Below are 25,585 nucleotides of genomic sequence, written 5' to 3' on the forward strand. Positions count from 1 at the left end.
TCACCTCAGGCTCCCCAGTAGCTAGAATTATAGGTGCCCAGTTAATTTTTTTTCTTTTACTTTTTGCAGAGATGGGTTCTCACTGTGTTGCCCATGCTGGTACCTATTATTGTGAAATAGTGGGATTGTTGTTTATGGAAGTTACTGTAAATGTAAATAGAGTACTATGACTTAGCATCAAAGCACGGTGGCTAGGGGGTTCCATGTTGCCTTTTTTTCTCCTGTTTAGTATGCAGAAAATTATACGGTTCCTTCCACTCCAGTTTCATTGTATCTGTCACACCACAAATAATATGATCAATCACAATTTGTGTCTATGGTCAAATGCCTTGTTTCTCTAAATTAGGTATTTTAACTGTCTTTTCACTTTACATCAGAAAAAATTGGTTATAGACTCCAAAAACAAGTCATCTTAGTAAAGTGTTATGAGGAAATATTGCACTGCAAATGAAAATTTTACCAAAGTTTCATTGAGTTTTGGCTTTTATTAGGACAGTATTCCTCTAGTCTAATCTCCTAATACAATTGTTCCCATGCCTTTCACTCTTTTACTGCAAGAGCTACATCTAATAAAGTTAACTATTCTTTTGATATTATTTTGAAGTAAGCTATTTACACAGTTGTAGCTGTAATGACTCCAGAGACTTTAAGATTCTTGATATTTCTTATTAACATTTTAACATCTAGGACTAAAAGTAAACTACATTTTACATTTTCAATATTTACATGGATTCTTTTATGATTGCTAGTTTTATAATCTCATGTGCCTTTGGAGAATTATAGATGAGTGGCTAATTTCCAATTTAGGTAAAGGAAGGAACCTCTTGATAAGTTAAATGGATGCATTTTCTTAACTGAACACAAGCAAAACCTCCAATTTTGAGTGTGGCAGGGAGTGTTCTGCAAACCCAGGGCTATGGTCCTCTGTGTTCTGTGCACGCAGGATGCAGGCATGGCATTTGCTATGTTTTTCCTGGCAAAACCGCTTCTTTCAGGGAAATGAGAGACCTGCCACAGTGAACTCCTAGCATGAACTTTAAGGCTCAGAAACATACAAGGCAGTCCTCCACCTAATTTTAGGTTTTTCATTCTCCTGCTCCCAAATGAGCAATAACCTACCAGAGATGTTAAAGACATTTCCTACTGTGTTCCGTTAGTAGGGATGCTTCCTCCCCCTTCCTCACTCGAGGGGGTCCAGGAATTGGCAATGTGCTCTGCTTTCACACACCCTACACAGAAACACAGCTATCCACAGGTCCAGGAATAACCCACCTCCAGGCTCAGTGGACCTCTCCAGCTACAATTACTTGTTTGATGAGTGTATAGGTTTAAGTACCAGTTCTAAGACTATGACTCACAAACTTCTATCTCTGCCCTGGATATCTCCTGTGAACTGCGCATGCACCTATGCAAATGCGTTGGCGACATCTGTATTTGGATGACAAACAGGTATTTCAGTTGTAACACATACAAAATTGAACTACAGACTTCTCCCTTAAAGCTCCTGCACCATGCTATTCCTGGGCTCAGTAACATATGCTCATGGATGCTCTTCCCTTCAGGCACTTAGGCCTAAAATCTGGTAGTGATCCTGACTCTTCTTTCTCCCCACCCTACATATAATATGTCATCAAATCCCACTGTCTTCAAATACGTCGAGAATATGAACACTTCTCACATCCATGAAAGAAGGGCAGGCTCCTATGCCAATGAAACAATTGGAGAATCTGAAAATCCTCTTGGAGTTTAAAAATGTACTCACTAAAATTTAAACGTCACTAAGTGGATATCATTTCATGATACTCCAGGAACTGAGCTGGTAATTTGGAATCTCATCTTGAGCAATTCTATGTAGCCTTAAAAGAAAACCAGATAGAAATGTAAGGAAAAATATTCGACATCACTGATCATTAGAAAAATGCAAATCAAAACCACAATGATATACCATTCATATCAATCAGAATGGCTATTAATAAAATGTCAAAAAACAACAGATGCCAACAAGATTGCAGAGAAAAGGGAACACTTTCACCCTGTTGGTGGGAGTGTAAATTAGTTCAACCATTGTGGAAGACAGTGTGGTGATCCCTCAAAGATCTGGAAATGCCATTTGACCCAGCAATCCCATCACTGGGTATACATCCAAAGGAATATAAATCATCCTACTATAAAGATACAGGCACACGTATGTTCATTGCAGCACTATTCACAATAGGGAAGACATGGAATCAACCCAAATGCCCATCAACGATGGACTGGATAAAGAAAATGTGGTACACATACACCACGGAATACTATGCAACCATAAAAATGAACAAGATCATGTCCTTTGCAGGGACCCGGATGGAGCTGGAAGCTGTTATGCTCAGCAACCTAACACAGGAACAGAAAACCGAACACCGCATGTTCTCACTTATAAGTGGGAGCTGAAGGATGAGATCACATGGACACATAGCAGGGGAACAACGCACACTGGGGTGGGTTGGCAGGGGGTTGGGGAGGAAGAGCATCAGGAAGAATAGCTAATGGATGCAGGGCTTAATACCTAAGTGATGGGATGATCTGTGCAGCAAACCACCATGGCCCACGTTTACCTATGTAACAAACCTGCACACCCTGCACATCTACTCTGCAACTTAAAATAAAACTTAAAGAAAAACAAAAAAAGAAAAAAGAAAACCAGATAGAAAGTATGGGAGGGAGCTTAAGCGATAAGAAAGATGGATGATCCAAAAGTACACTATTTATTTATGGAAATATCAGGACAAGAGAATGGAGTAAAGGGTGGAAAAGAACTAATCAAAAAAAAGAAAAAGAGAGAGAGAGAAAATCTCTTGAGCTGAAGATGGACTTATTAGGACAAAGTGCCTTTCAAGTACCCTGAGGAAAGACTACACTAAATTATGGAGAATCAACAATCAAAGAAAATTTTAAAAAAATTATCAAGCTGAAGATGAACTTGAGTCATAGAAAACTGCTTACCAAGTTGCTGGACTAGAATATTTTTAAAAATACACCTATAGATGTCTCCTCGCCAAAATTCTATAAATAGAAGAATCCAATTTTCTAGCAACAGAAGTGTTTACCTAGATGAGAAAGAAATTCAAAGTAACATAGTGTTTCTTCACTGCAATGTTAAACCCTAAGAACCCATCAAGTCATTTTTAAAGGGTCTTGGAAAAGAATTTGTCTACAAATGTAGGGATTTCATATATGCTTCTCTATTGTAACCAGGAAAATAATTAGTAAAGTAAATATATTTATTTTTGTGAAGCATGTTTTCCAATTGGCTTTTCTCACACAAACACATTAAACTGAATTAAATATTTGCAACTCTTCCATAAAGGAATTATTGGGATTTTTCTCCTTTTGGACAAAGATTTTTAATCATCTTAGGCTCTCTATAAACCATAGCCTCATAATATAAAGTATTAGGAAGGAAGGAACTCCAAAAGCATATTGAAAATATGACTAGATTTTAAAATTGACAAAAACATAGTGTATCATATTCATGTGCTCAGATATAGTAAAACTGATTCACAATTGATAACAAATCTTGTACATTAATTTAAAATAAGGTCTGTGTGTTATTTCATAAACAGAGCCTGATTTGTATCAACCATGATATGGGAAGGTATGATATAGTTGTAATTAAAAGAATGAAGTTCCTGAGAGTATTTTCCTTACATTTTTTCACTCCTCTGATGATCCCACAGAATCATTCCCACTCTCTGGGAGAGCTTCTTATCTTATCCATTAATAACAAAGCAAAAGACATGGTTAATGGATAATTACATTTCCTGGCATTTTGGCTTTTGTGGCTGATATACTTCACCCTATTTCATATTACTCCTACCATAAAAGTTTCTCTGGTATATTATTCATCAATTATTTCCACTTATAAATGGTTTAGCAAAATGCCTACTTACTATTAGATCATTCAGAGAATATATTATTTCAGAATCTATATTTTATACACATATTGGCATCCCACTAGAAATAGTATGAATAGAAGGACAATTTGTACCACTATGAATATCAGTCTAAAGCAAATAAGTCACTCATGGTACACAAATGTCAAATATCCAGATCAAATCACATGAGTCTTACTTGTTCTATTTTCCTATAATTACAACTATCATACTGAACCAAACACAGTTTACGTATCACATTCCGTAACTTACTAATTTTACAATACACAAATACGTGCATGTATACTATTTGCAAATCACCACTTTTAGTATTTCATGATTTTTATTTCAACTGAATTAAAGCTTGTTTTTAAAAATTGCAAGCATACTCAAAACAGAAATTATGTGTGTGTGTGTGTATATATATATATATATATATAGTCACAATTTTTCTAGGCATCCTGATGTAGGTGATTAGATGAAAGAATCCATTGTTTTACAGGATCAGTCTCAATATTTAGGTGAAAGGTATGCTATAAAACTAATACTGTATTTCTGGAGGAAAAAATGTGCAGAATAGTTTTCCATCTATGCCTCTCCTGGGATCATTTTAGATAGACAACCTAAACATCAGTCCAAGCTTCCTTTCTCTGTATATTGTTAAGTGTTTCCTGGTGCTAGAACACTTCTTTGAACCTACGTTCAGGTAAGACCCTCATGCTTCTCGAGAGTTTTGTCTGATCATTGAATACCCACTGAGCTTGGTCTTTGTTGTCTTTCCATTAGAAAGTGAGTGTAACATCAGTACCCAGTGACAGTTGTCCCTATCAGATCCCTTTCACTATCTTTCCAGGTAGGGGACAGGTCACCAGGTGTACATTTCCTATTCGACATTGTTTTAAAGCTTGTCTTGCTTGTAACAAATACTTTCATATCTTTTAGCTTCTCCAGTAGCACCAAACCTCTTGAGATTTCTTTGAAAGAGGTAGTGTCAGATTAAAATCAGCTCTTCCTTCAATGTCGTTACTGAAAGAAGTGAAAGGAATTAGATGGTGAATATCATATACTTTCCCTGATGATATCTCCCTTAATGCTGAAGTGCTGTTAGTATTCTGTGCTCAGATCCAGCGAGTGCCATTTGCTTCCCTCTGAGATCAGCAGCTCAAAGCAGAAGAGCCAATAATCCATCTTTCAGAGGCTGCTCTTTTCAGTTACAATACATTTTGATGGAAGGTGGGCAAATTTTGAAGATAATTAGAACATACTATCCTTCCTCTGTTATTCCTCTTGACATAATAACTTAGAAAATATAGTTTATATTATAACAAATTCATTTGCTCAAAGCATGTGTTCCAAATGCATCTCCAGGATATTTAGAGATACGGTGATGCCTCTCAGTGAGAGGTGTCACTTGACACTGGGGAATGAAATATAGACTGTGGATATGTTTAGCAATAGCTAAATATGTTAAAATGTTAATGTATTTTGCTCATTTAAGATGACCCTTCTTCTAGATACTCTACATGTACAAAACAAATAGTCAAAAGGAATTTGCAACCTAGAAAATGGACTTCTTTAGCAGACAGCCTCAGATCGATCCACCTATTTTCTCTATCTATATTTTCAAGTTTTCCCAGAGACACACTTCTCTCCTTAAAAAAAAAAAAAAAAAAAAAAAAAACAGTCATCAAGTAACTACTCTGTGTCAGGCATTGCACATACTGAAGAGACATAGTGAGCAAAGACAGAGGTAGTCCCTTTCACAAGATCGCCGGTGCCTGAGTGTCCAGGCTACTGCGTTAATGTGCTCCTACCAGGCAGGCTAGACAGGATCATCACCATGGGACACCCTCAGTTTTCACAGTGAAGCCTATCAAAACGTATGTGGCTTAGCAGCTGGGAAATCAGGTATCAAGAGAATTCAGTGACAAGAATGATATATAAATTTTAGAAACTTCTATCTCTCTAAAAGCTGCCTGTCAGAGGATTTCTATAAAGTTCTAGCACATCCCAGAAACCAGAGCTAAACGAGTTCCCCATGAGACCCATAAATTATGAGACGCACTAAACAAAAGAAAACTGCCAAATTTCCAAAAGCTATGTATTTTTATAAGCTTTATCTGAAATCTGGTCATACCATGAGGCCAGTTAGAAAATAAAAAATAACCTGTCCATGAACTTTGAATGTTACAGTTGTCTAATATTTTCAATAGAATTCACGGATATGATTAAATTTTGTTTTTAGGCTATGTGAAGATAAACCATTTCTAGTTAGCTTTAATCCACGTTAAAGATAAACTTTGAGGCCAGACGCGGTGGCTCACGCCTGTAATCCCAGCACTTTGACAGGCCGAGGTTGGGGGCGGATCACCTTAAGTCAGGAGTTTGAGACCAGCCTGGTCAACGTGGCGAAACCCCGTCTCTTATTAAAAATACAAAGAATTAGCTGGGCGTAGTGGTGCGCGCCTGCAGTGCCAACTACGTGGGAGTAAACCTCTGACCTAAGGTACAAAGTCTGGATTCTCTCCTCGACTCCCCCATAGCACTGTAGGCTTCCTTCTTAAAGGCTGTAGGGCACATCCTTGCAGCTGCCGGTTTTCCCGCCCATCTCCTTCATAGTCCAATGTCGTTGTGAAGACAAAGTTCCCGTCTGCCTTGCTCACCATTGTGTATCCCAGTGCCTGGCAAATACAAAGTACTCATAAAAGTTTTTGAATAAATAACCAATGTGTACTGTAAATTTAAAAAATATTGTATAGGTATCTATGATTAACTATCTTATTCAAATCAAATTGATTTCATTTCATATACCCTTAGGAGTTTATTTTCATTGCCCTATCTGTGAACTATTCAAGTCAAGGTAGCTCATGTCAAGAGCATGGCTCTGGAGTCCAATCTTTTCGATCAGATCCTGGTTCCATTGTGACTTCAAGTTGCTTCTCTGTTACTTGAAGTTACTTCCTGTTAGAGAATTGTGAGTGTAAGGTAAGATAATTACTGTGAAGTATATAGCCCAATACCACAGCAGCTGCTATTTTTATTTGCCAATGTTATTTTCATTAGCAAAACAAAGTAGATGATAAGGTAATATCCCACCTCACAGGGAACCAGACAGGCCTTTGGCTCACACCATTAGCTGCTGTTGGCAGGTTTTTCACTTTCAGAGGTTTAGCCTCAAAACTAAGTATGGGCCTGTGCCCAAAATTAAACATGTTATTTCTTTCCATTGTCCACTCCAATGAAGTTGCTGTTGTAGAAGTAGCAATAAACTTTTACAGAGTAAATGTTTCCCTAGCTAGTCTCATCTCAAATTTCTGCTTAACCTATCTACAGAAACCCACAAAGAACAAAAGAATAATAATCAATTTTACTTCAACCACAAAACACTGTGCTATATGTAACATGCTTTTCTTCACAATTAGCATTTGTGTAATGCCACCACGTGCAGCCTTTCTATAGGGTAGTTTAACAGTTCAACATCCAGAAAACAGATGCACAAAGATGTTAAACAGAGTGTTGTTTGATATAGCAAAATCAATTTCAAATGGAAACATCTGCCACTTGGTTAAATTAAGAAGTGAATAAACTGCTTTGCTTGAGGATTTTGGATTTTTAATTTGTTTTTTTCTAATACACAATTTTAAAGTTTGTAATGAGAAAGTCTTTATCTTCCTATAAGAAATATACTTTAAAGCAACCTAAACAATATATCAATACAAAAAAAATAGAGAAACCAAGAAAATAGCAATGTTTCTGGAAAGGTGTTAACCAAAATGTTAACTTACAGGAGTCATATGTTTTAATTATATAAATATCACAGTGTTTAAACTATTATTAACTATATGTATTTCCTTTTTTGATTTTCTGCCATGTTTGGAAGACAGCTGTGATTTACAGGACAAGAGCCCTCACTTATCCATCTCTACAGAATTTATTGCAGTGAATAATAATTATTTGTTGGGTAAATATAAATAAATAAATGAGTGCACTGTTGAACAACATCATACAATCATATACATTTCATCTGAGGAAAAAAGCAATGAATTGGCAGCCTTGGTAAATAGGAAATCTCTATTAGAACATTATGGGCCAAAATCCTTTATTATTATTATTATTATTATTATTATTATTATTATTATACTTTAAGTTCTAGGGTACATGTGCACAAGGTGCAGGTTTGTTACATATGTATACATATGTCATGTTGGGGTGCTGCACCCATTAAATCATCATTTACATTAGGTATTCCTCCTAATGCTATCCCTCCCCCCTCCCCTCACCCCACGACAGGCCCAGGGTGGGGAACATCAAAATCCTCTTTGCACTGGGAAGAGAAATGGACAAAGTAAACTAGTTCTTGAATAATGTTTAGAAAAATGATGGGGTCTGGGTGTGGTGGCTCACATCTATAATCCCAGCACCCTGGGAGGCTGAGGTGGGAGGATGGCTTGAGCCCAGGAGTTCAAGGTGACAGTGAGCTAGGATCGTACCCCTGCACTCCAGCCTGGGCTGCAAAACCAGACCCTGTCTCTAGGAAAAGCATATGGTGGAGCTGTGTTTTGCATCCTTCCCTTTCCCCCTCTCAATTTCACATTCAGACACTCAGGACCTGCCCATTCCCTCCCACTTTGAACAAAACCTGCTTTCAGAAACTATCCAGTATCTGTCATGTACATGTTGACATGAATTCAGTTCATTGTTCCCCTTCCCAGGTGTCTTGGTGAGATTTAGCTGGATAATCTTCTCCTGCTTTGTAGTGGGGTTCTTTGGTCATCATCTGACTCCAGAGCGATACCTGTGGGCCTAATGTGTGAAGCTAGCTGAGGAGACTTGCTTAGAATGCAGCAATTTAGGCACTAATGTTCTGTTTGAAATGGATTGTGTAAATGACTTTTAGTTATGTGTCTTAAAAAAGGATTGGTGGGTTATGTTCACCTGAACAGCTTCAGCCCCAATGCCTAGACTCCACTGATGAGGAAAACAGTTCTGTATCTACTTGTGTGGTCCCTGCAGATGCTATTGGACAATTTGAACCCTGACAGCTGGCCACTCTCACCAGAGGTAAGCCAGTCAGGAGCATGTCCAGCTGGCTCAATGGGACATAAGGCCCAACAGCTGTAACTAAAGCCAGCCTAAGGCCCCAGGGCATACACCAGGTCCTGACTTGCTGCTCCTGTGGAGTCCCGCTGGTGAAGAGATTGCTCCTCCACTGAGTGACCAAGACCTGGTTTCCATGAAGACTCTTTCAGAATGACTCCACCTGCCTCCTTCCTTCATCTGTGCATGTGGAATCTGACAGATGGCTAAGCAATGAACACTTAGATAGAAATCACAGTACAACATGCTTGTGTTTCAGTGGTACTCTGACTGTGTCTTCATGTCCCATGCATTGAAAGTAAAAATTAGCTGCTTTTTCTCTATAACTTGAACTAGTATATCATGGAAATTATAGGATGAAAAGTTTTGATTCCATTAAAGGAATTCCTGACACCAATAGTTGAGGGTTCTTGGGGGTCATTTCCAATCAGGCATTCCCATCAGGCAAAACTTTTCCCCACCAATGAGCAAAGGCCATTCTGAGACCAAGTTGAATGTTGCTCTCTCCCAAAACAATGAGCAAGACACAGAAGCACCTGCTCTGTGCATGGATTCTTATTTAGGAACTCAAAAAGTAAGGAGGGCTTACTATGATTATGAGAAAAGCTAACACTTATTAAGGTAAAAATGCTCTCATAATCTCATCTTTCCATGACCTCTTATCCACTGAAAAAAAGCAGTTGAATTTCCAAATTATAGGGAAATTATTTTGTAAATTTTCCTGAAAATTTTTATCAAAGGACCATCTTAAGGTATCTAATAATCAGTTTCCAATCACTCACTTAACAAGTATTAATGTAATATCTAGTTTGTTTCAGAAACTGTGCTAGATGCTAGGAATACAGGGGTGCAAATGATAGAAAATGCAGTTGTTCATTCTGATTAGTGAAAGAGAAAGACATGAATTCCCCATTCTGACACCAAAACCACCGTGTCAAGGTGACCGGCAGCCAAAGCTCAGCCGATTTGATCTCCCTACAGCACTTGATGGTGTTGATGATCCCTTCCTCAACACTGGGATCAAAGGAGAAGATTCCATCCTCCTTCTTGCTGATGGAGCTTCTCATTCTCCTGGTTGTTCTCTCACATCTCCTCATCTCCCTGACCACTGTTGGAGTGCCCAGAGTTCTGGTTTGACCTTTTTTCTAGTCTATACTACCCTCATGGTAATCTCTTCTGGGCACAAGTCTTTAACTATCTTCTATATGCTGATAACTCCTAGATTTATAGCTCCTGCTCAGCCACATTCTTTGAACTCTAGACTTATATATGCAACTTTGATATCTACACCTTGACTATTTAGAAGGCATCACAAACTTAACACATCAAAACTTAACTCCCATTCCTTCCCCCAGAGCCTTCTCTACCTTCGGCCTTCCCCATCTTTGTCAATGCCCATTCCATCTTTGCAGTTTGCTCAAGCCAAAACTCCTGACACCTTTCTTAATCTTACATATCCCACACTCCAACCATCTGGAATCCCTTTGGCTCTACCTCCAAAACATAGCCAGACTCTGGCCTTTTCTCGCCTCCTCCATTTCTCATCACCACATTTCACAAATGTGAAGGAATGTGATTGTCTCTTGCTCAAATGATTGCAATTTTCCCACTGACATCCCAGATTCCATTCTGCGTGTCCTAAAATCAATTCTTAACATATGAGACAAAGCGATCCTTTGAGAACTTGGCTCATTGTCACTCTCCTACTAACAAGGCTTACGAGGCTCTATGTCATCCCCTTCGTTGCCTCTTTAACTTCACCTCTCAGAGCTCTCCTTTGCTAAGTGCTCCAGCCACAGGGACTTCCTTAAGAATGTCACTAAAATCTACCACCAGTGACCAGCATCCTGCCTCAGGGCTTTAGACTTGCTGTTTTCACCTCCTAGAATGCTTCTCCTGAAATATCTGCTAATTCCATTTCCTCATCTGTTTTTACTCAAATGTATCTTCTCACTGGAGCCTTTTCTGACCATCCCATGTAAAACCACAGTCCCTCCCAGCCACTAGGATTTCCCCTTTCCTGCCTTAATTTTCTCCATAGCATTCATTAGTATGTGACATCCTCATATTTTTATATTCATCTTATTTATTGTCTGTCTACCTTCATTGAACTCAAAGCCTCATTATGATAGAAAGTTTTCTTATTTTATTTACTAATGTTACCTCAATACATAGAACTGTATCTGGCTCACAGTAGGTGTTAGACACAATTTTTAAAAAAACACACAATATGTGATAAAATAAACAAGTAAACAATTATACAAATATAATTGTAATAGTTATTGGTGTAAGGTTTTATGATGGGGGATGTGAGAGCAGTCAGGAGGGGCAGAGGAGGCTTCCATGTGAGTGTGACAGCTGAGAAAGGGTGATTTGCTCGGATTAGCCGTGAGGAGAGGAGGGAGAACATCCAGAAGAGTCAGCGTGGTGGTGACCATGAGGCAAGATTATGTGGTCCAGGACCCAGAGCAGGAGGATGCTGCTGGAGAAATAAGTGAAGCAGAGGGTGACTCGATTCAGGGTGGGTGTGTCAGCAAGAGCTCAATCTCAGAGGGCATGTGAGTCATGGAAATAATTTCCATTTTGTCCTAAATGGAGTGAGGGGCCAATAAATCATTTCAAGAAGAGTGGCGTGATTAAATTAGCATTTTAGAAAGTTTACTTTTTCTCCAATATGGAGAAAAATTGGAGAAGGCAAGACCAAGGAGGCAGTCCCTCCTTTCATGGGGCATACATATTCCATGGAGAGATAAAAATCATCAAATGTTGCATTTTATCAACTCAAATCACTCTTTTTTTTTTCCTTTTGAGATGGAGTCTTGCTCTGTTGTCCAGGCTGGAGTGCAGTGGCGTGATCTAGGCTCACTGCAACCTCCACCTCCTGGGTTCATGTGATTCTCCTGCCTCAGCCTCCTGAGTAACTGGGATTACAGGCATGTGCCACTATGCACAGCTGATTTTTGTATTTTTAGTAGAGATGGGGTTTTGCCATGTTGGCCAGGCTGGTCTCAAACCCCTGGCCTCAAGTGACCCTCCCACTTTGGCCTCCCAAAGTGCTGGGATTACAGGCCTGAGCCACCATGCCTGGCCTCTCAAACCACTCTTTTTTATTCGCATTTTTTAGTTTCTGAAGTTGGGATGTGGGTTACGATCCACAGTGTCTTGGATTTGATAAAATGTGGTAAAGCAGAAAACATCAGGCCATGAGAAGTGCTGCAGTATGAGGAAAATATGACAAGGTGCAGACAGTGGATGTGAGGTTGTGAAATGTATATTTGGTCTTTGTCCTAAAATCCTTGGAACCTTTAAAATGGCAAGGGTCTTTTTGTATGTTAATAAGTAGACTGGTGACTAGCAGCTTCTAGGTACCTTCAGGATGGGGGCTGGTCACCCAAAGAGCCAAGGCAAGAGCCAAGGTGGGACTTCCAGCCCCACCCCACAACCTCCAGGGAGGGGAGAGGGGCTGAAGTTTAAGCCAATCACCAATGGCCAATGATTTAATAGTCATACCTATGTAATGAAGCTTTCATAAGAACCCAAAGGAACAGGATTCAGAGATCTTCCGGATAGCCAAACACAGCCGGGCACAGTGGATCATGCCTGTAATCCCAGCACTTTGGAAGGCCAAGGCGGGTGGATCACTTGAGGTCAGGAGTTCAAAACCAGCCTAACCAACACGGTGAAACCCTGTCTCTATGAAAAACACAAAATTAGCCGGGTGTGGTGGTGCATTCCTGTAATCCCAGCTACTTGGAAGGCTGAGGCAGAAGAATTGCTTGAACCCAGGAGGTGGAGGTTGTAGTGAGCCGAGATCACGCCATTGCACTCCAGCCCAGGCAACAAAAGCAAAACTCTGTCTTAAAAAAAAAAAAAGAAAAAAAAAAAAAAAGCCAAACGTGGGGACTTTAGGAGAGTGGCGCATCCTGAAAGTGCATGGGAGCTCCATACTCTTTCCTGCATACCTGGTCCTATGAGTCCCTTAATCTGTGTCCTTTGTAATATCCTTTATAATAAACTGATAAATGTAAGTATTTCCTTGAGTTCTCTGTGCTGCTCCTGCAAATTTATCAAATTGATAGAGGAGGTTTTGGGAACCCTGATTGGTAGCTGATTGGTCAGAAGCACAGGAAAAACAACCTAGGGCTTCCAATCAACATCAACAGTGGTGTTTCATCTTTTGGACTGAGCCCTCGACCTGTGTGATCTGACTCTGTCTCCAGCTGGATGGTGTCAGAATTGAATTGAATGAGAGGACGCTCACTTGGCGTCCACTGAAGAATCGATGGCTTGCTTGGTGCATGAAGAAAACCCCACACACATCTGGTCACAAAAGGATTCTGTGCTAAATATTGCAGGATAAGAACAGAGAAATAAAAGTTTGCTTTTTCTACAGTGAATACAAGACTACTTTGGCCTGAGTGGCCAGGGCAGCCTTTTCAGAGTGGTGGCATTTAAACTAAAATCTAAGTGACCAAAAGAAGCCTTCCATAAGAGGACATGGCCAAGCAGAGGCAACAAGGAGTCCCAGGACTCAGGAGTGAGTTTGTTGTATTTATCAGTTATGCATTGCTAAGTGAAAAAACAACCTCAAAACCTAGTGACTCAGCCCAACAATCATGTATTTGTCACAACTCTGTGGCTCAGCAGTTTGGGTTGGGTTTAGCCCATGATGGTCGGGCTCACATCATGTCTGGAGGCTAGCAGAGATGGAGGAAAGCGACTCCTGCATCTCTCATGAAGCAGCAGAGTAGTTCAGCCTTCTTTCAGAAGCAGCCAGAGAAAAAGAAATCCCAAATCTGCAGTGTTTTTTAAGCCTTTTCATATATCATATTTGCTCTTATCTCAAAGGTCAAAGCAAGTCACATGGCCAAGCTTGGAGTTAATGTGGGATGGATCAGGGAGGGGTAATTCACTGGTGTGTCCTTACTATAACAATACCCGACAATGAGCTGAAGGAAGAGAAGGAAGGATAGAGAGAAGGGAGGTAGCAAATTTGAAGAGGTAGGTAAGTAGGGTTCAGATCATGGTCTTTCTTTATAGACCAGAGAATGTCTGGTTGTTTTCTAAATGGATGGGGAGATACCATAAAGTTTTAAGCAGGAAAATAATTTGATCTGGTCTACATAGTTCAGAGTGCCTCCTTATCATTGATCATTACCAATGTGTCTTGTAATTGGACAAGAATGTGAGCAGGAAGGCCAGTTAAGAGATTGCTCTGTCAGTGGTCACAGGAGAAGACAGTTGTGGCATGCCTATGGCATGTGGCAGAGAGATGAGAAGAAGCAGCTGAACAGAAGAACCTTAGAGGTATCGCTGAGGCCTGGGTTAGATCTGGGGACAAAGGGCATTGAGAGCCCTTGTCTCTGTCCAGTAACAGATCCTGGTTTTAGCAGCTCAGATGGGTCCCATGGCCCAGGCAGGGCTCTGTAAATTTGCTAAAGAAATAAATACATTAACAAATTAATTACCACTTTGATTTTTGGTTTCCATTGTAACTACCTGGACAGAAATGGGCTGCTAACTGATTCAGGTGTTTCACCTTACTCTGGGGTGAGTTTTACTGCAATTTTTACTGTAATAATTATCTATTGCTATATAGCAAATTATCTCAAAGTGTAGTGGTTTAAAACAATACACACTTACTATCTCAGGAATCAGGAACAAGTTGGCTGGATGGCTCCAGCAAAAGGTCTCTCATGAGGCTGCAGACAAGATGTCAACCAGAACTGCAATCATCTGAAGGCTCAGTTGGGGTTGGAAAATCTACTTCTAAGGTGGCTTCCTCACACAGCCAGCAACGTGGTGCTGGATGCTAGTGGAAGGCCTCAGTTCCACACTGGGCTTTCCCATGTGGGCCCCTTCCCAGGCTGCTTGAGCATTCTCACAACATGAAAGGTGGCAGCTAAATATGTATCCTCTTCGTGACACAGTCTTGGAAGTCTCACATTATGACTTCACCATATTCTAGGCATTAGAAGCAAGTCACTGTCCAGCCCACATCCAGAGGGAGAAGAAGCAGATATTTTACCTTCTGAAGGGAGGTGTGTCAGAGTATTTGTAGGCAATATTAAAGCCACCAGAATTGTTAATGATATTCACCATCTTTTGAGTACCCAACAGGTGTCAAGAATTGCACTAGCTATTTTATGGACACTGTCTCATTTGACCCTCACACCAGCATCTTACAGATGAGGAGAGAAAATCTCAGAGGATCTGCAGATGTGTCTGAGATATCAAGGCTAGAAAGAGATAGAACCAGGACTCTAAATTGTATCAGTCTGGCTCTGAAACCTTCCCTATTTTTGTCCTGCTGTATCTGGGCCTTTTCCCAAACAGCACACAGAACCTTAAGAAAAAGCTTGGCAGTTTAGAAACCTAATTTCATATAAGGCATCATCTGTCTGTTTTAAACTACATGCTACTTGGAAGCACTGACCACTTCATTGCACACATAAAATTGTATTAATGTGAACCTCATTATTCAGAATTTGTGATAATGATTAAGTTTATCACAAAGTTTAAACGTATTAAACAAATTGATGGTATAAATAAGATTTCATTTAAAATATGATAGCTTTTGGCTCAGTGCTGTGGCTCACACCTATAATTTCAGCACTTTGGAAGGCTGAGGTGGGTAGATTGCTTGAGTCCAGCAGTTGAGGACCAGCCTGGGCAACATGGTGAAATCCCATCTCTCAGTTGGAGACCAGCCTGGGCAACATGGTGAAACCCCACCTCTACAAGAAACACAAAAATTAGCTGGGCATGGCAGTGTGTGCCCATAGTCCCAGTTACTCAGGAGGCTGAGATGGAAGGATCACTTGAGCCTGGGAGGTCAAGGCCATAGTGAGCTGTGATCCAGCCTGCAATCCAGCCTGCAATCCAGCCTGGATGACAGAGTGAGACCCTGTCTCAAAAAAATAAATAAATCATAAATCATAAAATGTGATAGCTTTCACAGACATTGATTATGCAAAATTCAAAACTATAATGTTTTCACGAAGGCCTTACAAGATTTAATATGGTCTAAAGCTTCTTGGATGAGAGTTCATGTCTCTTTTTGTGCCAGAAACAATTAATGCTAAAAATTTCTAAGACACACAGTTTTACTGGTTCACTGTTTCAAGCTGACTTTCTTCCACATCCCCTCAAACACTTGGTGTTTTAGCCTTGAACCTAAACTGCTAACAATAGGATGCTAAGATGGAAACATCTTTTGGGGAGTGTCTCTGACACTTGTAGATATGCTAAGAAATATATGTTATAGCTGCACATGGAAGCCTTCCTGCTGAATCTGGAAATACGCTTACCTCAGATCATGGTTGCCACGAAAAATGAGCTTATTTTGTAGAACCCTGAACATCTGTCTTGAACAATGCTGGCTAACGTCAGGAAAAACGGAGTGGAATTGAGCCTATGCAGCTCTGAGAGAGTGAGTCACAATGGTGTTTTCCAGTCTCCAGCCTACGGTGGGTGCCTGCCTTCCAAATCGGCTCACACCTATGTCGGAAGCTGTCCCAGGAAAAGCTGGGGATGTGCCCTTGGGCTTTCAGGGACTCCTTTTAGAATCTTTCACTGAGAGTTTCTTCTCTTCCCCATATTTTCATTTTCATTTTTTTTTTTTTTTTTTCCTGCTGAGCCACTATTCTCACTGTCCTCAAAGAATTTCTGCCTAATGCATTCATAGTCCATGGTCTCTCTGACATCTTCTGTCCCTGACTCCTGGTCTCCCACGCCTTCCTCCTCAGGTACACAATGTACACAGTGCCTGTTTTAGATGCCTTATCTACTCATTTTGAAGACAAAGTTTATTCTGGAGGAGCCTGAATAGTAAGCGCTAACATCTATCAAAAGAGATTACTGCGTGCCAGACACTCTCCCAAGTGCTGCACCTCCACCCACACTCGCTACCCTCATCCCAGCCCTGAAAGGAAGGTGACAGTATTGCCCACATTTTATAAATGATGAGACCACGTGACATACCTGCAGTGACAGAGCTAACAGCAGGGCAGAGGCAAGGTTCAAACCCCCATCCTTAATGACTCTGCCCCAGCTGCCTCTCAAGCAGACCCTGGCCGATAGAAAGGTAATTCAGTCTCAGTGCTCAAAGAGGTGTCACCTTCATCTCCAATGTGCAGATTGTTTTTGCTCCCTCAGCACCACATTTCAGGATGTTTACAATCCTATTACCATGTGGCTCATTATTCCACGGATTTGAATCGATCAAATCAAACCCTCCCAAAAACACAACTAGATACTAGCTGGTAAGACACCAACAGACATGGTGTATGGTTCTGTCATTATCTTCCTCAATACTATAACAGCAAATACCATTTTACATCAGAGTTAAAGAAATAATTTGACCTGAGCCACAATCTGGTGCAATGTGATAGAAACAAAATGTACCTTCATGACTTTGGAGGCAGATGACCTGGATTTGAATCCCAGTTCTACCACTTACAACATGCTTGTCCTCTGTGCCTCAGCTTTCATATCTGTAAAATGGGCATCATAGTGTTATCTACTCTGTAGTCTTGAGGGTTAAAAGAGTTAATACAAATTAAGCTATCAGAACAATGCCTAACACATGAAAGGAACTCTTAAAAATGTTAGCTACTATTTAACTTCAGCAGGTACTATTCTCACCCTCACTGCATACAGCTATAAGTATATAAGCACCCCCGGGCTTAGATATGATATTCTAAAGTTTTCAGTATTCCACAGTGTCTTTTTTTTTTTTTTTTTTTTTTTTAATGCTGCTGAGTGGCAGACTGTCCTCAGAGACAGCCTCAGGGTAAGAGGCAGAGAGAGGCAGCACAGCCAAGGGAATGTTGACCTTTGGCTCTTGCCTGTGGCTGGAGAGTGACTCTCCCTAGAGTCTGCAGGGAGATGGTCCTTGAGAGAGGTGAAGGTTATGCTCTGCTAGGGCTAGAAGTACACACACATCCGCTGATAAACCCCAAACGAGGTGACACCTGCCTTCCCAGGTGTCACTCAGGCAACTGGTGAGATGGATGGATTGTCCCTTCTAGCAGCTCAAGCCTTGAGGCTCTTATTTTCACCTGTGCACAAATAGAAGTCATTCTTGAGGCGAAGGGGGGAAAATAGGAACATCATCATCACTACGTATGACCCATATGAATCCTGGACCCCTAAGCAGTGTACGTTCAACAGGAGCAGAATGTGAGACAGTGTAGATGCTTCCCTAGAAGTTTGTAGGTTGCTAGGGGCAAAGTGACCAAATTCCATTCCACAGAAATGACATCCAAGAGAAGCTGGCTGCAGGTGGAAACAGGGACATATTTTGTAGAGCAGCAGTCCCCAACCTTTTTGGCACCAGGGACCGGTTTTGCAGAAGACAATTTTTCCAGGGACCAAGGGTGGGGGTATAGTTTCAGGATGATTCAAGCACATTATGTTTATCATTAGATTCTCTTAAGGAGCATGCAACCTAGATCCCTCATACGTGCAGTCCACAGTACGGCTCCTGCCCCCCTAGATCTGGCAGGAGGCGGAGCTCAAGCAGTAATGCTGGCTCACCAGCTGCTCACCTCCTGCTGTGCGGCCTGGTTCCTAACAGGTCACTGATGCATACCAGTCCACGGCCTGGGGATTTGGGACCCCTGTTGTAGAGGACAGATCTTGAAATTTAACCTTGATGTAGAGGAAGGAGTGGGAAGAACAGGACCAATTGTCGTCACACAGTGAGAATGATTGCTGGGACAGATAGTGGGGCCCAAGTAGCTGAGGCACTTGGGAGCTGAGGAGCCACTTGGAGACGTGGTATCAGCATGGAGGAAGTAAAGGCCAGAGAGTGAGAGCAAACAAGCAGATCACTATTCCGTGGAAAGACAATTTCCACTTGGATGGTCTTGACACAAAAGGTCTTCAAAATGCTACACTGAGACTCTCCAAAGAGTCCTCTTTGGGGTTCAGTCAGAATGGCTTCATGATACAAGTGTTCTCCTGGCATGCTAACACACTCCATCTGAAAGAATAGGAACTTAAATTTTTATATAAACATTTTCTAACTCCACATTCGGTCTGGCTAACTGCTAATGAAGAAAATAATTTCTTTATTAATCAAGTAGCTTAAAGGGAGAGTAAATAAACATGTCTTGACATGGGCATTAGTGAAATGCAGAATTCAAGGGAAAAACAAGGTAGCATCTTCCTAAATTTTTTTTCCATTTCTAAAGAGGCTTCTTGATGTTGTATTTTAAACACATTCAGGGACGCATTTTAGATAGCTTATCTTAGAACCTGGGTCAGAAGGTTCTGTCTCAAAATCAGCTGGGAGGAACATGGTATTCTCTGACAGCTTGCTGCTTGTTGTGGTATGCTCATCACATTAAACCTTTTTTATTTTAGAATATAGAATAGCCAGCAAAGCAAGTAAAATATAGTAATAATTATCTTGAGTTTGCATGAGAGATACAAAGAATCCACCCCACTGGGTCAGATAAAAATCCACAAACTTAAACAATGTCTGTCACTTAGAGTACAGGGCCTTGGAATTCATAAAGCCATATACAGGAAGAGGGAAATCTCATATATTTTAATAATAGAGAGAATAATAAGTTTTAATTTTCTACATGTCCATGCTGATTAACTTATCAAGTAACAAATTTTTTCTTTAAGAGCCATATTTTGCAAAAAAAAAAAAAAGTACTTTATCTATAAACAGCATATTCAGGAATGACATGTTGCTTATAGATTCAAAAAATTATTCAGAAAAACTTTTCAAAAAATTATTACCCAAAATATAATTATTTTTAAAAATCTATATTTAAAATATTCAAAAAAATTCAGGAATAGCTTTTATTCAACAAATATTTATACTTATTTTTCATGCAAAATAAATCACATATAAGCAGTCCTTAGCTCATATATCAGGTTCCCTATACAAAACTGGTAAGTCACTTGTTTAGAAGCTAATTTGTTGGTTAATGAGAAATCAATACTCATACAACCAATACTCAACTGCAGGTTATGAGTATATTAAAGAGACATAAACATAGTCTGTAGTCCAATTGGTGAGACAAAACTGATGCGTGCATTGCTAGTAAACAACTGAAGGCAACTGTGTAGATTTTGTGGTGAGATAAAGAAAACATGTTGAGATCTAGAGGAGAAGTAAGACCTGTAAGGTTTGTTTCTCAGGAAGCTTCAGGTCAGAGGAGTGGACCTTGAACACAGACTGAGACAGGATGAGGCTGGAGTGAATGTTAAATCCACACTGCTTTTTGGTTCCGCTGGAAAGTTCTCTCCTTCAAAATTTGAAAACAATAACATGAGTGAAGGGATTGCATATTCTATGTTCATGAGAGTCAGGATACTGGTCTGATTAGAATGAGGAATAACTGTGTTATTCATTTATCTATTCAACTGTATTTATATTAGTCCATTCTCATACTGCTATAAAGAAATGCCCAAGATTGAGCAATTTATAAAGGAAAGAGCTATAACTCACTCACAGTTCTGCATGGCTGGGGAGGTCTCAGGAAACTTACAATCATGGCAGAAGGCAAAGGGGAAGCAAGACACCTTCTTCACAAGGTGGCAGAAGTGGGAATGACCACAGGAGGAACTACCAAACACTTATAAATCCATCAGATCTCGTGAGAACTCACTCGCTATCATGAGAACAGCATGGGGGAACTGCCCCATGATTCAGTTACCTCCTCTGGTCTCTCCCTTGACATGTGGAGATTGTGAGGATTATGGGAATTACAATTCAAGATGAGATTGCAGGTGGAGACACAGACAAACCTTACCAATATTTAAAAGCCAACTTAGTTTTGAAAGAAAGGAAGAGTAGTTTAGAGGTAATGGGGAAACTAACAGGGTCACTGAAATTTTTTGAACAGTGGCACAATGTTCCAGAAATGATGTAATACAATAAGTTATTTCTACAGCAGCATGAGGATATGTTCAACGTAAGATGAAAGCCTGCTCATGAATGTCAAGAAAACAAGGAGAAACAGATGAGGAAAAACAAGAAAATAAAGTAGCTTTTATTTCATTTCATATATCGCATGTATAGATGGATTTTTCCCTTTTAAAGCATTTCAAAACAAAAAAAAGAGGCCGGGTGCAGTGGCTCATGTCTGTAATTCCAGCACTTTAGGAGGCTGAAGTGGGTGGATCACCTGAGGTCAGGAGTTCAAGACCAGGCTGGCCAACATGGTGAAACCCCGCCTTTACTAAAAATACAAAAATTAGCCAGACTTGGTGGCAGGCGCCTGTAATCCCAGCTACTCGGGAGGCTGAGGCAGGAGAATTGCTTGAACCCAGGAGGCGGAGGTTGCAGTGAGCTGAGATCACACCATTGCACTCCAGCCTGGGTGACAGAGCAAGACTCAGTCTCAAAAAAAAAAAAAAAGATGACATGATGTAACAAATAAGCATTAACTAATAACAAATGTTAAAAATAATCAGAAAACAATTTTTTATCAGAAAATGATAATAAAAGAAAGTACAATGTCACAATATAAATACTATCATACAAACTAAAAAGCAATGCAGAAAGCTAAAATGTTACCAAGAGATGAATATTTCACAGTGATAAAATTAACCACAATGTGATTCTTGAATTTTTATATTCATACATTTTCCTCTTAATATAGTTTATTTTTTATTTTTATAAAAAAATATTTTATGTCCCCATGAAAAAGGTAGAATATGATTAATATGTAAGAATCTTTTACATGTGCACAGATTATAATTTCAAAGAAAAACACCTAATGGACAATACAAAAGCTGGAAAGCAATAGAAATTCACTAGCATCAATATTCAAATGATATGCCCAATAAAAGAGCAAATGTGTGCATAAATTTCCTTGGGTTTAAAGAATCTTATAAAATTAACGTCTTGGTATCACTTTGGGCACATTGTTTGAAAAATCAAACCACACACACAGACACACACACACACACACACGCCTAACCAAACTCAAGTTGCAAAGTAAAATGGAGAGCTAATTCAATTATCCAGTTAACACAAGCTTCTCTTCCAAAACCTCTCTCCTCTCCCTATGTCATCATCGACTCTATTGTTAGGGTATTTTAGGGGAAAAGAAAGGCTCTGGCTAACTTCTCAAAAGTAATAGGCTCATTGCGCTCCTTCACACTGACACAGCCCTGGCTTGCTTGGGCAAGGCAGGTGACAGGCTCAGTGTCACCTCTCCCTTCCGTAATGATAATGATCCTCAATACTCACTTAGCGGCTTCCTCCTGAAACCTGTGGTGTTCTGCCTCGGGCTGTCTCTCTTAAGAGAATTTGGACACAGCTTCAAGATTTGATTATTCTGACTCCCACTGTTCATTAAGATGGCACAAACGCACAGAGTCCAGGGACACCCGGAGTGTCCTAATTCTGCACACAGTTTAGTCTCCATTTCTGGCTATTTGCATCTATCTGGAAAGCGAACCACATAATCCAACTGTGCGCAGCCCACGTAGCTTCTGTTAGTTTGATAAAATAGAGGTGGTCCCATTACCGCTCAAGTCTGATCATTATTTCCACTCCCCATGCCCTGTAGGTCCTTCTCATGCCATCTCAGACTCATGGTTAAAAAAAGACAAAAAGCAAAGACAGTCGCTGCGTGCACAGGGCTAAGTGGTGTCATAAGCAACGTCTCTCTCACCTGTCTGTTGGCGACATCAGTGTCCCCTCGCTGCGAAGGGCTGGAAGTGACAATGAACTGGGAGGCCTAAGAGCTTCACCTGCTCCCAAGGTCTGTCTTCATAGGCCTCTCCTACCAGGAGCTTTTGACATTTTTTCCAGAGAGCACTTTTTGAAAAGATAGGGAAGGGGCCTGATCTGCTCTGTGAGTTCAAATCTTCTGCTGAAGTAAATACACTGACAATTCTCACTGTCTATAAGGAAACGAGACACCCTAATAATTTTTTTTTTTCACATTTCCACACTTAAAGAGAATCCCAGACCAGGAGGCAGTAAGAACTCTCGGATGACCTCCTCTCCATTTCCTGTCAAAGGAGAAAAAGACCACTGTCCCTCCAGCCACTGTGGGAAGCCAGGGTGAGCCACTTTAGACATCTTAGGGCTCAGCAAACTTTCTTCATTACACTGAATCTTAGTGCTTCTGACTGGCTTATTGCTTAATGAGAAAAGAGAGAAATGCTTGGAATTCCACCATAGATTCAGAGTCAAAAAAACAAGGAAAAGAAAAATGTCTCCCTACAGAGGATAAGCTTTAAAAATATCAAACCATTACTTTATGGAGCAGGGATCTAACAGAAGAGTAGGTGGAGAGTGGAACTAGAGAATTCGTCCAAACGGTGCTGAGTGGGAAACAGAGTTGGAGCACTGGCTTTGGAGCTGATAGCACAGTCCAAGGACCCCTTTCATGAAAAGAAAGCGACTGAGCGGCTGTCCACTACCATCGTCTCCCGCCTACCTCTCACTATGCATCTGCTTATCAAAAAAAAAAAGATACATTGATTGATTTATTTGGCAGCATTTTAGTGGTTACAACAAAGCCAGCACTTACCTGGTATATTCGATCCCTACAACAACAATGTGGCCTAGGAAATACTGCAATTCCCATTTAACAATTAAGAAAACAATTGTAAAATTAGGGGCTTATTCAAATTCAATTTCAGATGAAAGGAATGGACGTGGGATGGGAAAATTGTGAGTCTGCCCTTCTCTTGTGAGACTCTCCCTATCCCTACCGACTGCTGCCCACTGCCCACTACTCCTACAGCGAATTCTTCACTGACCTTTTCAGCAAAGATCATCTTAGCTTCCTAACTTTGCCAGCATCTTCTTCCTCGGCGTCCCAGCTAATGCCCCTGCCTGCTCACTCATCCTGAGTCCTGAGCATTTTATTTTTTAAATTTCTGAATAGCATCTAATGAGCAGAACCCTTAATCTTGCTAGCTGCTGTCCAGCTGGCTCATATTTGTCCTTGTCCTCCAGATGTGGCTTCACTGTGCACTCCCAGGCAAACAACAGCAACAGGAACCAGTCTTGGTGGGGTGTGAGTGTGCCATCTTCAATATCGTCACTGTGAAGTCTCCTCATGGCTTTCCTTACACCTTCCCGCAGTCCACTCCTCCCCACCCAGGTAAGGCAGAGAGAGCTGAGAGTGGACACACCATCAAGCAGAGCTGGAGCCCACTGTCTCCGGGAAGTGGCTCATGTCCTAACGCCTTATGAACAACGGCCTTTGTTTAGGTTGCTTGCTGCCCTTCACTGATAATGAAAATCAAGTTAAATCAACCAGCTATGGTACTTTGAATTTAAATAAACATTCACTGTGTAGAATTTAAAAATAGTAAAGAAAATCAAGAACAAGTTGCAATAACAGAATCCTAATATCTTACTGTCATTCACATGGGCAGAGTTTGTGAAAAAGAATTAAGTAGCCACAGCTGCATCCTAGTTAACTAGTGGGTGTGCAGCATTCATTATAAAATATAATATTTTGAGGAGTGCAGCAGAGAATTGCTAAGACTAGCAGAGATCAACAGAAACGTAACATTTTATAGGGGATATTTAATGATGAAAGGGAGAGAAGGAATGAAGGCGGGGAAAGGGAGGAGAGAGGAGAGAGGGAGAGAGGGAAGGTTCACACATGACCTGAGAGCTCATGTGGGGAGATAGAGAGCTGGTCTCCCTATGCCCACTCCTCTTTTCAATGCATCCTCCACACTGCTGCCAGGATGACTTCTAAAATAAATCTGATGATGCCATGGCCCTGCACACACTTAAAATCCTTCTGCAGGTGGCAGTGACAGCCTTCAATTCTTTTGAATTGGTGCTCACAGAAAGAAATACATTTTATACAAAAATTAGCTGGGTGTGGTGGTGAGCACTTGTAATCCCAGCTACTCAGGAGGCTGAGGCAGAAGAATCTCTTGAACCTGGGAGGCGGAGGTTGCAGTGATGAGCCAAGATCATGCCATTGCACTCCAGCCTGGGCGACAAGAGCAAAACTCTGTCCCCCCACCCGCAAACAAAAAGAAACACATTTTGCATCTTGATCCAGTACACATACACATGTACATGAGCACAGGCATATTCACACACACAACCAAAAGATCGGTTTCCTGGAAGACAGTTTAGTAGTTGCCAGGAGCTGGCGAATGGTAGGGAGCTGGTGTGCTACAAGGCTATACACAAGGGAGTCTCGTGGTGATGGTCTGGCTCTGTTTCTTGATGGTGGTGGGATTACTGGAGACTACACATGCAATGGAATCACATGGCTCTATATATGCCCATTCAGACCAAGGAGCCTGTGCATAACTGGTGAAATCTTCATAAGCACCATGGGTTACACCAATGTCAACTCTCTGGTTCTGATGTTGTGCTGTGATTGTGAAGGTTGCTAACACTGGAGGAGGCTGGGGTGGGGGTGCATGGGACCTCCCTGTACCTTTCTTTGCAACTTCCTGTGCATCTGTAATTGTCTTGAAATAAAACATTTTTAAAATTTTTTTTATAAAAGAAAAATACATGTCATAAACAAAAATAAATTTCACCCATAGTATAGGTGATGTATTTTTTAATTCTTCTCCTTTGGATAGGTTGTTGTTGTTTTAAATAC

The sequence above is a fragment of the Rhinopithecus roxellana genome, chromosome 11 (genome assembly GCF_007565055.1).
Source record: "Rhinopithecus roxellana isolate Shanxi Qingling chromosome 11, ASM756505v1, whole genome shotgun sequence".
Lineage (NCBI taxonomy): Eukaryota > Metazoa > Chordata > Mammalia > Primates > Cercopithecidae > Rhinopithecus > Rhinopithecus roxellana.